Genomic DNA, 18202 nt, shown 5'->3' on the forward strand with positions numbered 1-18202 from the left:
GTAGACCTTGTACATCGTGCGAGCAGCATACCCCACAAAGTAACAATCATCGGCTTTGGCATTGAATTTGGGGTTGGATTCCAGATGAAGAAAGGTGAAAGGATAGCCAAAGATACAGAAGTGACTAACATATGGCTTGCGACTATAGAGAATTTCATATGGAGTCTTCATCTGAGCTTTATTGATCAAAACATGATTTTGAACATAACACGTCGTGTAGATCGCCTCGTCCCAAAAGAAAACTGGTAGTTTGGAGTCACATAACATTGTCCTTGCAGCATCTTGCAATGTTGGATTCCGCCGCTCAGCTACACCATTTTGTTGCGATGTGCGAATGGCATGGTATTGACGCACTATCCCTTTTTCCGCACAAAAATGATCAAGAACATCAATCTTGAATTCCGTCCAATTGTCAGTTCTCAGTGCCTTTACCCAGTGATTGGTCTAGTTCTCTATCATCACAATAAACTTCTTAATTAGGTCAGTAACCCCAACCTTGTTGGACAAAAAGAAGACCCACATGAACTACGAGAAATCATCGATCACAACGAGACAATATGAATTTCTTTTGATGCTGAGGACGTTAAACGGACAAAATAAGTCCATATGCAACAATTGAAGTACCTGGTTGATCGAATTGACCTTTTTTGGAAGGTGCGGATTTCTATGATGCTTTCCTTGGGCACATGCCACACACTTTTCAAACATGATAAAGTCCTTGACAGGAAGTCCGCGCACTATGTCATTCTTTGCAAGTCGATTCAAATTCTTTACGTTGGCATGTCTGAGTCTTCAGTGCCACCCTTAAATAATTTGATGGCTTGAGATAGGTTTCTAGGCATACAAAAATCGGCTACGCTTCTCCAAGAACGCATCATATATCCGATTTTAGTCATGGGGTCTAGTGTATATATGTTGTAACATCCCAAAAATACAACCCAAACATTTTTGTTTGAAAACATTACTAAACCATAATATCAAATATCAAAAGATAAAAACTATCAATCGCGTATCTCAAAATGTCATAATAAATTTATCTAATCGAAACTAGTGTCAAGGTCATAACAAAATATCAGAGTCTAACTACTAGGCTAAACTGTGGTGTGTGTCATGCCATCATCCCGAGCCCTTCCCTTTGCTAGCTAAAGTACGTGAAACCAAAACTGAAAATGTAAGCACGAAGCTTAGTGAGCTCCCCAAACTACCCCATACCATAGAATAATAGAATAAGCACATATTGGGCCTTGCCCACTACATTGGACCGAAGTCTGAAACTAACTAGGGCCTTGCCCACTGCATCGGATCGAAGTCCAGAACTGCATAGGACCGGAGTCCGGAACTGACTAGGGCCTTGCCCACTGCATCAGACCGGAGTCTGGAACCGCATCGGACCGGAGTCCGGAACTCACTATGGCCTTGCCCACTGCATCGGACCTAAGTCCGGGACTGCATCGTACCGAAGTCTGGAACTGACTAGGGCCTCACCCACTGCATCGGACCGAAGTCTGGAACTGACTGAACATAGCATAACTTAATCATAGCATGTAACATAAGCATATGTAGTGCATACTACATCAGACCATAGCCTGGAACACATAACACATAACATGCTTGAATCACAAAGACATCAAGCATACTGAACTACTACTTCAGACCATAGTCCGGAACTACTGCTATCTAAATGGGTCGACATTGTGGCCATAGACCCATTCCTACTAGAAGGAAAACTCACCTCGTAAGGTTGTCTGCTGAAAAGCTGATCGGGAACTGTCTGACTGCTGCTCTGATAACTCCTTGGCTACAATTCCCAAAAGACACTTAATCAGACACTGGTAACTATTCTTAGGGTAAAATAACTATTTTACCCCCAGGTCAAAGTCAACAACCTGTTGACCTGACTCGTCGAGTTGGGCCATCAACTCACTGAGTCCCTATTTTTCCTTCTATTTCCTTACCTGACTCTACTCGTTGATTTTAGCCACAAATCGACAAGTTCCCCTTCCTTATTGACATCGTGCCAACCTTCATCCGACTCGCCGAGTTGTATGATCAACTCGTCGAGCTCACCTTCAACATAAGAACACGTACAGTCTGTGACTCGCCGAGTTATATGAACAACTCGTCGAGTCTGTTCTTATGGGTAAGGAGATTGCATTGGACTCATCGAGTTAGGGCATAGACCCGCCGAGTCCCTCTACACTCAGATCCATGTCGTAACTCATTGAGTCCTTACTCCACTAACTAAACAGACTCGCTACTACTGAACCGGGGATCTAAGACTCACGACCTGACTCGCGGCATCAGAAGAATGACTCGACGAGTCCTTGGCATGCAGTTACTATTCATTCGATTCTAATTAGCTTTATTGCATCCAATACATAGATCTGGGTTTCGAGGACTATCTGAACACGTAAAGTTGCTAACTTTACGTGTATCTATGATGCAATGAAGCAATAACACTCAAACTTGGCTACTATGGGGGTTATTTGACTTAAACAAGACCATGGTTGTCAAAAGCTGGCCTTCTTGAGCTCCTGGAGCTCAAGAGAGGCTATATCCGAGATACGGCTCGATTATGAAGCTTCATCACTAGGGATTTGGGGTTTTTGAGCTCAAAACTATCAATTTGGGGACAAGCTAGAACTAGTAGTACAATAATCAAGATAAAAGCTTTATTACCAGAAAGGATCGCCAAATAGGAGTATAATTTGGATCTACTTCTTCTTCCTTGAGTTTTTCTACCTTCTCCTTCTTCTTCTTGCTCAACAATGCACCAAAAATTCCTTCACAAGGGCGAAGATCACTCACACACACTTCAAGGAGCCTATGGTTTCAAGAATAAGTCTCTGAGAGGTGAAGGAGGCTGGTTTGGGGCTATAATGATGTTTAAATAGGGTACACAGCCTGAAAACTAGGGCTTCACCCAGACTGGCAGACTCACCGAGTTAGGAATATGGACTCGTCGAGTCGCCGCGCCAATTTCACCTGCTGACCCGCTGCTACTCGACGAGTTAGGGCCACTGACTCGTCGAGTAGCTTCTAAAATAAGAAGAAAAATAATGTTTTAAATGTGTAACAGGAATGGGGCGTTACGACTCTCCCCCACTTATATTAGACTTCGTCCTCGAAGTCTTCTGCTACTGAATCTGAAAATAACTCCGGGTAATGCTCCCTCATTTCCTTCTCGGTTTCCAATGTCCACTCTGAACCCTTCCGGTGCTGCCACTGCACTTTCACTAGCTGAACCACCTGGTTCCTCAAGGTCTTAGTCTTCCGATCCAAGATCGCAACGGGTCTCTCAATGTAATTCAAGCTGCTGTCAACCTGGATATCCTCCAACGGTACAAATGCTGACTCATCCACCAAATACTTTTGTAACTGAGACACATGGAAAGTGTTGTGGATCTGGCTAAGCTCTGCTGGAAGATCTAACCGATAAGCAACCCGACCCACCCGGGCCAAAACCCTGAAGGGTCCAATGAACCTGCGGCCCAGCTTGCCTCTCTTCTGGAACCTGATGACACCCTTCCAAGGTGACACTTTCAGGAGGACCATATCGCCTACCTGAAATTCCATATCGGAACGCCTCCTATCGGCGTAACTCTTCTGCCGACTCTGAGCAGTCTGGAGCCGGCTACAAACCTGCTGTATCAACTCTGTGGTCTTAAGCACCACCTCAGTGCTCCCCATGACTCTCTAACCGACCTCTCCCTAACAGATTGGGGTGCTACACTTCCTCCCATAGAGCAACTAAAAGGGAGGTCGGTCTATACTGGAGTGGTAACTGTTGTTATATGAAATTTCCGCTAATGGAAGGTACGTATCCCACCTGCCACCAGAATCTAGGACACATGCCCGAAGCATGTCCTCGAGAGTCTGAATCGTCCTCTCGCTCTGCCCGTCCGTCTGAGGGTGGAAAACAGTGCTGAAAAGGAGACGAGTCCCCATCTCGACATGGAACTGCTTCCAAAACCAGGAAGTGAACCAGACATCTCAATCTGATACTACCAAAAGATGCACTCCACGACATGCCACAACCTCACGCATATAAATATCAGCTAACTTCCCGGCCTATATGCTCTCCTGGATCGGTACGAAATGTGCGCTCTTGGTCAACCGATCCACTATGACCCAAATTGAAACAACTCCACGTGCATTCCTAGGAAGCTTAGTAATGAAATCCATGGTGATATCCTACCATTTCCACATGGGAATGTTTAATGTCTGCATCCTGCCATGGGGTCTCTGGTGCTCTGCCTTGACCTTCCTACAGGTTAGGCATATCTCCACGTAACAAGCCACGTCCCGCTTCATGTAGGGCCACCAATAATCGGGTCGAAGATCTCTGTACATCTTTGTGTCCCTGGGTGGATGGAGAACTGAGACTTGTGGGCCTACCCATCAACACCTGTCGTACTCCTCCCCAGTAAGACACCCAAACTCTCCCATGAAGGGTCAACATTCCTCGACTGTCATAATCGAAAGAACCTACTCGACCTACAATCCTCTCACACTTCTGTCTCTCCTCCTTTAGGCCCTCAACCTGTGCCTCTCTAATCTGCTCCAACAAGGGACTAATCACTATCATCCTCAGATATATATCCCTAATCGGGGCTGCCATCGCCTTGCAGCTCAGGGCGCCGGCCACTACGTTGGCCTTGCCCGGATGGTAAAGGGTCTCACAATCATAATCCTTAACCACATCTAACCACCGACGCTGCCTCATGTTTAGATTCGGCTGATCCATGAGGTACCTCAGACTCTTGTGATTCGTGTAAATGGTACAATGGACCCCATAGAGGTAATGTCTCCAAATCTTGAGGGCGAACACCACTGCCCCAGCTCTAAATCGTGTGTCGGATAGTTAGCCTCATGAGGCTTCAACTGTCTAGAGGCATAAGCTATCACATGCCCTCACTACATCAACACTGCTCCTATACCTGTGATCGAATCATCACAGTAGACTACAAAGTCATCCACTCCCTCTGGCAGGGTAAGAATCGGGGCCTTACACAATCTCAGTCTGAGGGTCTCAAATGTTGCCTACTGCTCAGGCTCCCAGTAAAATTCCACCGACTTCCTGGTCAGTCGAGTGAGCGGAACTGCTATCTTGGAGAAATTCTGGATGAATCTCCTATAGTACCCTACCAAACCTAGGAAGCTCCAAATCTCAGATGGAGACCACGGGACCTCCCACTGCATCACGACCTCTATTTTAGCCGGATCTACTAATATATCCTTATGGTTGACGAGGTGGCCAAGGAATTGCACCTCGCGCAACCAGAACTCACACTTGGAGAACTTTGAGAAAAGTTTCTCTCTCCTCAGTGTCTCTAACACCTCTCTCAGGTGCTCCTCGTACTGCTCCTGAGTCTTAGAATAGACCAAGATGTCGTTGATGAACACTATCACACACTGATCTAACATCGGTCTGCATATGTGGTTCATGAGATCCATGAACACGGCTGGTGCGTTGGTGAGCCCAAATGGCATCACCACGAACTTATAATGACCATAGAGGGTCTTAAAACCGGTCTTCTGTACATCCTCATATCTGGCCCACATCTGATGATAACCGGAGCGCAAATCAATCTTGGAGAACCAAGATGCTCCCTAAAGCTGATCAAAAAGTCATTTATCCTCGGAAGTGGGTAATGGTTCTTCACCGTCACCTTGTTCAACTCCCGGTAATCCATACACATACGGTGCGACTCATCCTTCTTCTTCACAAATAGGATAGGGGCTCCCCATCACGAACTGCTCAGTCTAATAAAACCCTTGTCTAGCAGCTCCTGCAGCTATGTAAACAACTCCTGCATCTCGGGAGGAGCCAAGTGATATGGTGCCTTGGCTATTGGAGCCGCACCAGGAACCAGGTCAATCCTGAACTCAACCTGTCTCTCAGGAGGTATCCCAGGCAAATCCTCTGGAAATACATCCGGGTACTTTCGTAGTACCGGTATATCGTCAACTATCGCCTTGCCCTTCTCCTGGGAATCTAAAACATAGGTGACGTACCCCGCACAACCCTGCTGAAAGCAGCGCCTCGCTCTCATTGCAGAACAAAGAATTGGTCCGCACTGTGGCCTCTCTCCCTGAATCACTAACTCTCCCCCACTACGGGTGCGAACCCTCACTAACTGTAGCTCACAATCAATCACTGCCCCATTGGAGCTCAGCCAATCCATACCCACTATGACCTTATTCCTTAGCAGGGGAATAGGAACCATGTCTACTGAAAACTGCTCATCAAATAACCACAACTAACACCTCCTATGTACTCTCGCGACCCTGACGATCCTGTCATCAGCTATCTCAACCTCATGTGGACATTTCAGCTCCCCCGGAGCTCTGCTAAACCACTTGCTAAGCGCAAGCGAGACAAATGATCAGGTAGCCCCCGAATCAAACAATACGGTAGCTGAAATGCCGTTCACTAAGAATGACCCTATATACAAACACATAACCTTGAGAAATAATCAATAATAAATACAGAGATAAGAGGAAAAATACATACCCGTCACCACATCAGGAATCGCTTGCGCCTCCTCTGCCGTCATCTGGAAAGCTCTACTCTTTGCCACTGACGCCTCAGCCCGACCCTGACGGTCGTCTGTAATCCTCAAAGTAGCAGGGGCAGGTGCTGCCACCTTCCCTGCTGCTGCTAAACTCGGGCACTGGGACTTTTTATGTCCCCTCTAATTGCAATTGAAGCAAATCAGATCAGCTGTTGTGGTGGTGGTGGTAGTGGATGTACAATCCCTACTCATATGCCCGGGCCGACCGCACTTGTAGCATCCGGAGATCCCTGCCTTGCACGGCCCATCGTGTAATCTCCCACACTTCTGTCCTCTAGATCTGTGATCCGATACCTTGGGCTTTTATCTCGAACTCCTTGTGCCAGATGCCGCCTCTGGATTCCACTTCTTCTCCATCTCCTAATCTATCTCTCTCTCACGAGCCCTCGCAATCATGTCATCCAGCGTTTTACAGCGGGACCAGATCACAAACTGTCTGATATCACTCCTCAACATCTCATGATAACAGTCCTTCTTTATCTCCTCATCCACCACATACTGAGGAACGAGAAGAGCCCTATCCCTGAACTTGGTGGTAATCTCCGCCACAGTCTCAGTAGTCTGAGTAAGATCCTGAAACTCCCTCGCTAATTGCTGCACCTCGATAGCCGGCGCAAACTTGGCTCTGAAGTTGGTAGTGAAATTGTTCCAAGTCATCGTATCGAGAGCTGTGTCATCTCCCATGACATGACTGGTCTCCTCCCACCAATCTCGTGCCATGTCCTTCAGGAGACAGGATGCTACTCTGACCTGGTCCCCCTTGGGACATCTACTAGTGTGGAATGGATTCGTGACATCCACCAACCACCTGGTACTCGCAATGGGATCTCGCACCCCATGGTAGTCAGGCACATGCTCTGAACTACCTGAAAGTGAGGGTGCACGACCCCATCATGGCCGCCACCTCAGCACGGAATGTGCTCAACCTCTCGTCCATCAGCTCCAAAATACCCTCCTTGATTGACCGAAGATCACAACAGTCTGCTCAAGTATGATACGAGTAACCTATGAGGACAGAAACTCCCTAGTCTGCTCATCCAAATGCTCGACACCCGAGCCTGATCCCGATCCCTCACCGACACCTGAATTGCCAACTGCTGGTCTAGGTCGTAAAACCACCATTTTGAAAACACCTAATGACAAACGCCATGAATACAAATATATCTCGAGGGACCGCTACTACTACAAGTTTCCTGCTCTTGTCTCAGCCTTCCTTGGTTCCACTACGGATCCTCTGCTTTCAGTAGTACGGACCCATACTACCTTCCACATTTATCCGTACTTTCCTTAAGTACTACCTTGACTCCACCAAGTCTCTCCTATTACTATCGATCTCTGCTACTCTCGTCCTAGGCTTGCCCTAGGGAGATCTCTGACTGCACCCAACCTAGTCCTCAGCTGCTGAAGGCCCCCTTGTAATGCCAATTAGCCACCATATGGATACCATCACATGCAATGAGGCTCAGATAATCCTTCGAGTAAGGGACTCATCCCTACAATGGTTAGGACTCAAAAAAGAGCTACGTAATAGGGTCAAATCCAATACTCTGAGATTATTCAACCCTGATTGCATGTGACTTAACGTATCCACCTAATAGCTAACTCCCATCACTCCGAGTCCCACAAAGCACAAAGCAAGCAGCATTCAGACAAGGAAACTAACTCAAGCAGGTTCTATCTACATAACTAGAAACTGTACTAGCATATGATGTTAAGCTCCGACTTTCAGGCATAACCTAAACAGGCTATCCTACTACATGATACTAGCATGCAATTCTCGTAAAGTTGAAACACATATAACAAGCACATGAGGCATCCTCCTAGATCCTTAGTCCTATTCTAGCATGTTGTTTACTGAAACTGACAATCATAACACAAACTTGTATGGGTAATTTGGGAGTACTTACTTGAGCTCGGTTGATCGAATGCACCACACCCTTTTTTTCTCTTTTCAAAGCACTTTTCTTCTTTTTAAGTTTCTTTTTTCAAAATTCTTTTTGAAAAAGTTTTTCCTTTTAAAACCATATACCATTTCCTTAGTTTGCGTTCAGACACACCTGAGGGTGTGCCTGAATCCCTCAAATCAAGGCTCTGATACCAACTTGTAACATCCCAAAAATACAACCCAAATATTTTTGTTTGAAAACATTAAAAACCATAATATCAATTATCAAAAGATAAAAACCATGAATCGCGTATCTCAAAATGTCATAATAAATTTATCAAATCGAAACTAGTGTCAAGGTCATATCAAAATATCAGAGTCTAACTCCCAGACTAAATTGTGGTGTATGCCATGCCATCATCCTGAGCCCTTCCCTTTACTAACAGAAGTACCTGAAACCAAAACTAAAACTGTAAGCACGAAGCTTAGTGAGCTCCCCCAAACTACCCCATACCATACAATAATATAATAAGCACATACTAGGCCTTTCCCACTGCATCGGACCGAAGTCCGGAACTAACTAGGTCCTTGCCCACTGCATTGGACTGAAGTCCGGAACTGCATCGGACCGGAGTCCGAAACTGACTACGGCCTTGCCCACTGCATTGAACCGAAGTCCGGAATTGCATCAGACCGAAGTCCGAAACTGACTATGGCCTTGCCCACTGCATTAGACCTAAGTCCAGAACTGCATCGGACCGAAGTCCGAAACTGACTAGGGCCTCGCCCACTATATCGGACCGAAGTCCAGAACTGACTGAACATAGCATAACATAATCATATCATGTAACATAAGCATATATATTGCATACTACATCGGACCATAGTCCGGAACACATAACACATAACTTGCTTGTATCACAAAGGCATAAGCATACTGAACTAATGCATCGGACCGCAGTCCAGAACTACTTCTATCTAAACGGGCCGACATTATGGCCATACACCCGTTCCTACTAAAAGGAAAACTCACTGCGTTAGGTTGTCTACTGAAAAGCTGATCGGGAACTGTCTAACAGCTACTCCAGTAACGCCCCGGCTACAATTCCCAAAAGACACTAAATCAAACACTGATAACTAATCTTAGGGTAAAATGACTATTTTACCCCCTGGTCAAAGTCAACAACCTGTTGACCTGACTCGCCGAGTTGGGCCGTTAACTCGTCGAGTCCCTATGTTTCCTTGCCCAACTCTACTCACCGAGTTTATCCACAACTCGACGAGTTCTCCTTCCTTATTGACATCTGCCAACCTTCATCCGACTCGCCGAGTTGTATGATCAACTCGTCGAGTTCACCTTCAACATAAGAACACGTCCAGTCTGTGACTCGTCGAGTTGTATAAACAACTCATCGAGTCTGTTCTTACGGGTAAGGAGATTGCGTTGGACTCATCGAGTCAGGGCGTAGACTCACCGAGTGTCACACCCCCAAACCAAGGATAATGGAAATGTCCGGGGGTGGAGGACTTCATGTATAGTATCATAACCACAATTGCAATAGTAATTTAACCAAACACAACCAACATATATGTAATTGAAAGATTTACATCATTATATAAATTACATGTTTCCAAATCAATTACAATATGTTGACAAAATATGAAATGTTGACGCCTTAACGTCCCATCCTCAAAATGCACTTGGTTACCTGTTTAGTGATTTCCTGAGAATACAAGTTGTTTGAAAAGTGACAACACAAAGGTTGGTGAGTTCATAAGCTTTTGTTTTAAACTAGATAAAAGCCTTTCTCTTGTAAATGTCATGTTTGTTCCAGAAAAATCCGATATTTTCCTTAAAATGTGTAATGTAGTCTTATATCCGAAGACCGAAATGTATAAGTAACCTTTCTTACTTATAGAAAATAATGTAAGTTTAAATCGACAGAAACACATTTGAAACCAATGAAATTCCCGTAAATTCTTATGTTTGTTAATACTTTCTGTGATTTATTATAACCATGCTATGACCTAGTTGGCCTGAAGCGACGTTCTTCAGGCGTCGTAAATGTTATCACATTTGTCACCCCAGACCTGCCGGTCTAACTGTTGCATGCACTTAAGATGTGGGTTTGTCAAACCCAATATAGATCTATATACAACTATCATGTTCTCCCTCCAGGAGACTCTGGTTACAATACAGGACTTATTGGTAAATATGAAGCGAATGCCTCACAAAGTCATTAACGAATTTACGTGTAATGTAACGAAAATCTCTTTTTGTATAAATGTACCATTTTTGTATGAGTGTGTTATGCAATGTATCATAAACTATACCTATTATAGTTTATCAAAACAAGGGTAGAAATGGTAATGTACGTAAACTATATTCAACATATTTTGTTCAATTGTTTGAGTAAAATGGATGTACTTTGATTATAACAATTTTGTTATCCTTTATATTTCATATATATATATATATATATATATATATATATATATATATATATATATATATATATATATATATATATATATATATATATCAAAATCCATTTATTAATTGATGCATGTTTATATGCTGAGATTAAAATTTCATTTATTTGCAATAACATACATTCACATAAAGATAGACACCATTCTCAACATGTTACAAGGTGAAATGAAATTGTTAGCATTTTTCTATTAGTAACAGTTTCTATTATTGTTCTTAAAAAATTTATAGAAAATTCATAACAGATCCAAATTAGAATCCGTAAATTCTGGGAGTTTGGAAAATGAGTCTAGTTTGTTCATAAATTTTTCCATGATATTTAGTGACCTCCAACTTAGGTGAAAATGTCCATAAACACAGACTAGCCCGGACTTGTTCTTGAAATGATATGCAGTTTTGTAAATATCACCATAAATTGTAGAAAAATCGTATGGAGATGTCCAAGTAGTCATTTTAAAGCTAAGAACTTGAACTACTTGCACCTTGTACAGTTTTGAAAAATAAATTGTTTAAGTTGACCAAAACAGTCCATGAATCGAGCCCAACTTTTCTGATGAAAGTTGTTAGAAGAACTTAGTGGTGTTCTTGGTGATTTAACTTGTATTCCCCCCCCCCCCTTAAAACTTAAGAAAATACGAAAATGTAGGGGTATACACTCACCTTGAGTGATTTCAGTAGATGGATGACGGAGAAAGGTAGTATTCCACTCAAGATCACTAAGAAGTTGTCTTGAAGGTTCGAAGATCTAACACTAATGTGATGGAATTTGTGTAAGCAATCTATGATTTTGAGTAAAAGGAAGTGAAATAATTATATGGAGGATGAATATACTTACCAAAAGTGGGAGAAAAGCTTGGAATAAGGCCCTTGAATCTCAAATTTTAGTGAGAGGATTGAGAGAGAAAAAGTGTTTAATCTTTGGTGGAAGAATGAGAAAATAAGAGAGTGTGATAGGAGAGAGGATAGATTTTCAACCTTGACCAAGAGTATGGTTGGTCAAATGGTGGGTAAAGTACTATTGATTGACCAGGTATGGTGGAAGGACAGTAGCCGGTCATGGAGTGGGCATGGGAGGGGTTGCTTATGTTACACACTAAGGTAAAGTCAACACTCCACCACAAAATCTTACTTTATAGATTTTATTCTAAAATAAGGATTTCCTTAAAAATATGTTCAAATTATGAATATTTAGGGTCTTATATGTTAAAAGATGATTTTTGGAGAAAATAACGCGTTAAAATAATTAAAAACGGGCTTAAAACGGAGTTATGGTCGAAAACCGAGTAGAAAAGTGGCAAATCCGAAGTCTGGCAAGGGTTGGGTCATTAGCAGCCTAAATCCGAAGTGAAGACTTGGCCGCAGATGTGGATCCGAAGAGGGAGGCAGTGCGGTCCGAGCAGGTTCTGAAGCTAAAGTGGTTGCGGTCGGTAGCTGCGGCTCGCTGGCTGCGGTCGGTGGCTGCGGCTCGCTGGCTGCGGCTAGCTTGTTGCAGCTGGACCAAAGGACTGTGGACTCGGTCCTTGAGGCTTGGTCTGGTCCGGTCCGATGGCTGCAGCTTCGAATGGCGACTTCGGCCTCACTCTTTGACCTCGGTTCAAGAAGGACTTGGCGGCTATAGAGAGGCTTCGACCCTAAGGGGCTATTTTCCTATGTATCACTCCTCCTTGAGTGATTTTTCACCAAGATACGTACCGGGATGCCCCAAATGATTATAACTCTTGAAAGAGGTTCTTGAGAGAGATATTTGGGAGAGATTCCACATTTTGGAGAGATTTGGGAGAGATTTCAAATAGAGAGAGATAGAGTGAAAGAGATTTAAGAGAGGTTCCATTTATGACCTTTTTGAGTATCCGGCTTCGCAATGCAAGGTCCGTAAACCCGTTAAGTTGTGTTTTAGTGTCCTACACACTCCCGATGAGTGTGTAATAGTGTTTTATTGCTTTGGTTCGAGGTTTAGCATTATCACGACTATGGAAACTCAAACATATGAGTTTTCCAATTGATGTTTTCTTATTAAAATAGCGGGTTGTTTAGTAAATACACAATGTAAACCCTAATATACAAGGGCTAATTGATTCGTCCAGTTTCACTTGTTGACTTTGTTTGACTTCCACTTGACCCGAAATTGACTATTGTCACATCATCCCCCCGTTAGAGGGAATTTCGTCCCGAAATTTACGTTTTGGCTGGGACTTCAAGATTTTGGGAAAAGATGCGGGTATTTTTGTTTCATTTGATCTTCGCGTTCCCAGGTGAACTCAGGTCCTCGTTTAGCATTCCATCGGACCTTCACGATGGGAATATGACTTTGTTTTGTCCTTTTGATCTCCTGATCCATGATCTCGACTGGTTCCTCCACGAAGTGAAGATTTTCGTTAACTTCGATTTCGTCGAGTGGTATTACGAGTGTCTTGTCAGACAGACACTTCTTTAAGTTTGATACGTGAAATGTGGGATGTACCTTATCGAGTTCTTGAGGTAATGAAGTTTGTATGCCACTGGCCCAATCCTGACAAGGATTTCAAACGGTCCGATGTACATCGGGTTTAGTTTCCCATGTTTACCAAAACGTATCATTCCTTTCCAAGGGGAAACATTCAGTAGCTCCCGGTCGTCCACTTGGAATTCCAAGGGTTTGCGTCGATTGTCTGTGTAACTCTTTTGTCAATCACGAGACGCCTTCAGTCTTTATCGAATTTGGACCATCTTTTCCATGGTCTCCCTTATGATTGACCAGTGAGGGTGCTATTAAGGACTTGCCCCCTAGCCAGCTGGGTATCCCCCAATTCGGCCCAACACAAGGGTGATCTGCACTTGCGACCGTAGAGAGCTTCGAATGGAGCGACTTTAATGCTAGTGTGATAGTTGTTATTATAGGAGAATTTGATAAGCGGTAAATGGGTATCCCATGCCTTACCAAAGTCTATCACACAGGCTCTCAACATATCTTCTAATGTCTGTATGGTGCGCTCGCTCTGCCCGTCGGTTTGTGGATGGTAGGCCATACTCATGTCTAGCCTAGTTCCCAGAGATTTCTGTAGGGACTGCCAAAAGCACGAGGTAAATCTACTATCTTGGTTGGAGATAATGGATATTGGTACACCATGTAGTCTCACAATCTCCTTGATGTACGTTCTGGTTAACTTCTCTATCTTGTCGGTTTCCTTTATTGGCAGGAAGTGTGCAGACTTGGTCAATCTGTCTACGATTACCCATATGGTGTCAAGCCCACCTGATGTCTTAGGCAGCTTGGTTATGAAGTCCATGGTTATTCGTTCCCACTTCCACTCAGGTATATCCAGTTGTTGTAGTAATCCGAATGGCTTCTGGTATTCTACCTTGACCTTGGCGCAAGTCAGACACTTGCCCACATAGGTAGCAAGCTCAGCTTTCATATTCGGCCACCAGTACAACTTCTTGAGGTCTACATACATCTTATGCGAACCTGGATGGATGGAATATCGTGTCTTGTGTGCTTCGTTCATGACAACGTCACGGAACCCACCGAACTTCGGTGTCCAGATCCGGTTCATGAGGTAGCGAGCTCCGTCCTCCTTGACTTCTAGGTTTTTATCCATCCCTCTCAATGCCTCACCTGTCACGTTTTCTGGTTTCAAGGCTTCAAGTTGAGCTTCCTTGATTTGTGTGAATAGGTGCGAATGGATCGTCATTGTCAATGACTTCACCCAGCGACTCGAATATTCCTTTCTGCTTAGGGCATCGGCTACAACACTGGCCTTGCCCGGATGATAGTGGATCTTGCACTCATAATCGTTCCGTAGATCTACCCATCTTCTTTGTCGCATGTTGAGCTCTTTTTGATTGACGATATGCTGAAGGACTTTGTGATCGGTGAAGATGGTGCACTTTGTGCCGTAGAGGTAGTGTCTCCAGATCTTTAAGGCGAACACTATTGCTCCCAATTCGAGGTCGTGGGTAGAATAATTAACTTCATGGGTCTTAAGTTGCCTTGATGCGTAAGCGATAATCTTCCCTCTCTGCATGAGCACGCATCTGAGACCTTGATTTTAAGCATCGCTATACACCACGAAGTCATCAGTTACTTCTGGAAGAGACAAGATCGGCACGCTGCACAGGGCTTGTTTTAGTGTTTGGAAGGCGGCTTCTTGTTTATCTTCCCACTTGAACACCACACCTTTCTGAGTCAGAGTGGTAAGGGGTTTAGCAATCTTGGAGAAGTTCTGGATGAACCTTCGGTAGTAGCCTGCGAGTCCCAAAAATTATCGGATTTCTGTTGGCGTTGTAGGTGCTGACCAGTTTTCGATCGCCTTGATTTTTTAGGGATCCACGTGTATCCCTTTCTTGCTAACCAGGTGGCCAAGGAATCCCACTTCTTGGAGCCAAAATTCGCACTTCGAAAACTTAGCATAAAGCTTCTCGGCTCTTAGAGTCTCCAGAACTAGTCGCAGGTGTTGCATGTGCTCTTCTTCGCTCCTCGAATAGACCAAGATATCATCGATGAACAAGATCATGAATTTATCTAGGAAGGGTCGGCACACTCAATTCATCAGATCCATGAACACCGCAGGCGCGTTTGTTAATCTGAATGGCATCACTACAAACTCGTAGTGTCCATAGCGAGTTCCGAATGTCGTCTTGGGGATATCTTTTTCTTGAACTCACAACTGATGATAACCCGACCTCAATTCGATTTTTGAAAAGCAACTTGCTCCTTGAAGTTGGTCAAAGAGGTCGTCGATTCGGGCTAGGGGATATCGGTTCTTGATGGTAAGTTTGTTTAATTCTCGATAGTCGATGCACATGCGAAATGATCTGTCCTTCTTCTTTACAAAAAGGACTGGTGCTCCCCAAGGTGAAAAGCTTGGTCTAATGAACCCTTTGCTCAACAGTTCATTCAACTGGCTGGACAGTTCTTGCATTTCTGCTGGTTCTAGGCGGTATGGAGCTTTGGCAACGGGGGTAGCTCTAGGAATTAAGTCGATTCGGAATTCGACTTGTCGTGCGAGTGGTACACCTGGCAGGTCTTCTGGGAATACGTCAGGGAAGTTGCATACTTCTGTAATGTCTTTGATGTCTTTCACCTCTTGTTTCTTATCTACGACGTGGGATAAGAATGCGTGGTATTCCTTTCGGAGATACTTTTGGGCTTTGACGCAAGAGATGATTTGCAAATTTGCACTGGGTTTATCGCCATAGATGAGAAGGGTTTCGCCGTTTGGCAGATTAAGGCGAATGGCCCTTTTGTAACATAGAATGTCGACACGATGAGAACTTAACCAATCCATACCAATAATGATGTCGAAACTTTTTATGGTGACCGGCATTAGATCGATTTTGAACGGATGGTTATCTAGAGTGAGGGTACACCCTACGTATATATCATGAGTGCGCTCAACCTTTCCGTTTGCCATTTCTATGACGTATGAATATTTTAATGACTGGGGGTTTTGTTTAAGTAATTGTTTGAATTGGTGGCTCACGAAACTCCTCTCCGCTCCACTATCAAATAGTACGCATGCATAAGAGTTATTGAGGAGAAACGTACTGGTAACCACTGTAGGATCCTTGACTGCTTCTCCATGTCCTATTTCCAGGACTCTCCCTACACCTTCAGTAATAAGGGCTTGTGCCTTGGGGAAGTTCCTCCTGAAGTTCCCTGCTTCGCCACATCCATAGCAGGTTTGGCTTTACCCTGCATTGGCAACTTGGTTGATTGGTCGCGCTGGCGCTTTACAGAAACGAGTGGCATGTCCCTTCCTGTCGCAGTTTTTGCAGTGCATTTCCCGACAAGCACCAGTGTGGTGGTAGTTGCACTTGTTGCACTTAGGGAGGGTTCCAGCATATTGTTTCAGTGGTGCTGGAGTGGTAGCAGTAGTGGCAGCACGGACAGCCACAGTCTGTTGCTTCTTGGCGGGATCGTGTGCCAGTTGCTTCTTTCTATTGTTCTAGAACTTCCTCTTGTTGTTCCCTCCTCTTCCTTGGTCGGTGGTGGCGATCACGGTACCACGGCTGGCCCTGTGATCGATAAGTTGTTGTGCCACTTCCTTGGCAATTTCAAAGGTAGCAGGTTTTGAGGCCAGTACACTATCTTGAATCTGGGATGACAGTCCCCCAGAGGTATCGTTCCACCTTTTTCCCCTCTGGAGTGACCATCGTTGAGGAGTGCTAGGTCATTGAACCGGGAAGCGTAGGTTTCAAGATCTGTGCCCGAGTTCTTCTTCGAGTTTTTGTATCTCGCCCCTCGGGCAATACTCCTTTAGCATCAATGCTTTCAAGTCTTCCCAGCTTATGGAGTTAGCCACTGCGGGGGTAAGTGATTTAACTCGGCCATTCCACCAAGTGAGAGCCCTACCTATGAAAGTGAATGTTGCATACTTGACCTTTCTTGATTCGGGACAAGCACAGATCTGAAAGACTGCTTCGGTCCTTTTGAACCATTGCATCAGTGTGATGACGCCCCCGCTTCCATCGAAGGTATCGGGTTTGCCATTTGTGAAATCCATGTAGGTGCATTCCTTTGTGCGCCCCGAACTGTCACCCTGGTTAGAGGGTGTAGCACCAGATCCAAATCCACCATTTCCATTAGTGCCGATTTGTGACATAGCTGCTGCCACAGCTGCTGTTACTGCAGCCTGGAACATTGTTGGATCAAATTGTGGTGGCGGCGGCGAAGGTGGTGGTGCTGCGCTGCTGGAAGGTCAGTAAGTAATTCATAGAAAAGTTTATGCAATTAGCAAGTAATTCATAGAAAAGTTTATGCAATTAACAAGTCAGTAAGACTTCAACAATAATAACGAGTTGAGTGTTACTTGTTTTATCTCATTTGTAGTATATCCCGACTTTATTACATTAGCAAGTAATTCATAGAAAAGTTTATGCAATTAAACTTATGAATTAAATAGTGTTGACCCAAACAGAGTCATGTTCTTGGTTCCGTGTCTGACCCACTCCTAAAATTCGCTCGATGTGCTTCAATTATGTGTAATTAAAATTTTAATAAGTTGTTGATACTAATGAGTCTGCCCTAAGTCCACAACCAAACAAGGAACAGGTCCTAAGGCGGACTCACCATTCCAAGGTCGATTACTGCTTTAATTACACATAACAACGAGGTACACTTAAAAATCTTAGAGTTATCAGTTGTAAATTGTTTGTAATACCACATAGTAAAATCTCATGTCAACATCCATGAAGTAAAATGCATGCCAAATTCATTGATAACTTTTTAGTACAAATTGTTTTGAGAAAATTTGACCTCAAAAGGGT

The sequence above is a fragment of the Lactuca sativa genome, chromosome 1 (assembly GCF_002870075.4).
Source record: "Lactuca sativa cultivar Salinas chromosome 1, Lsat_Salinas_v11, whole genome shotgun sequence".
NCBI classification, from domain to species: Eukaryota; Viridiplantae; Streptophyta; class Magnoliopsida; order Asterales; family Asteraceae; genus Lactuca; species Lactuca sativa.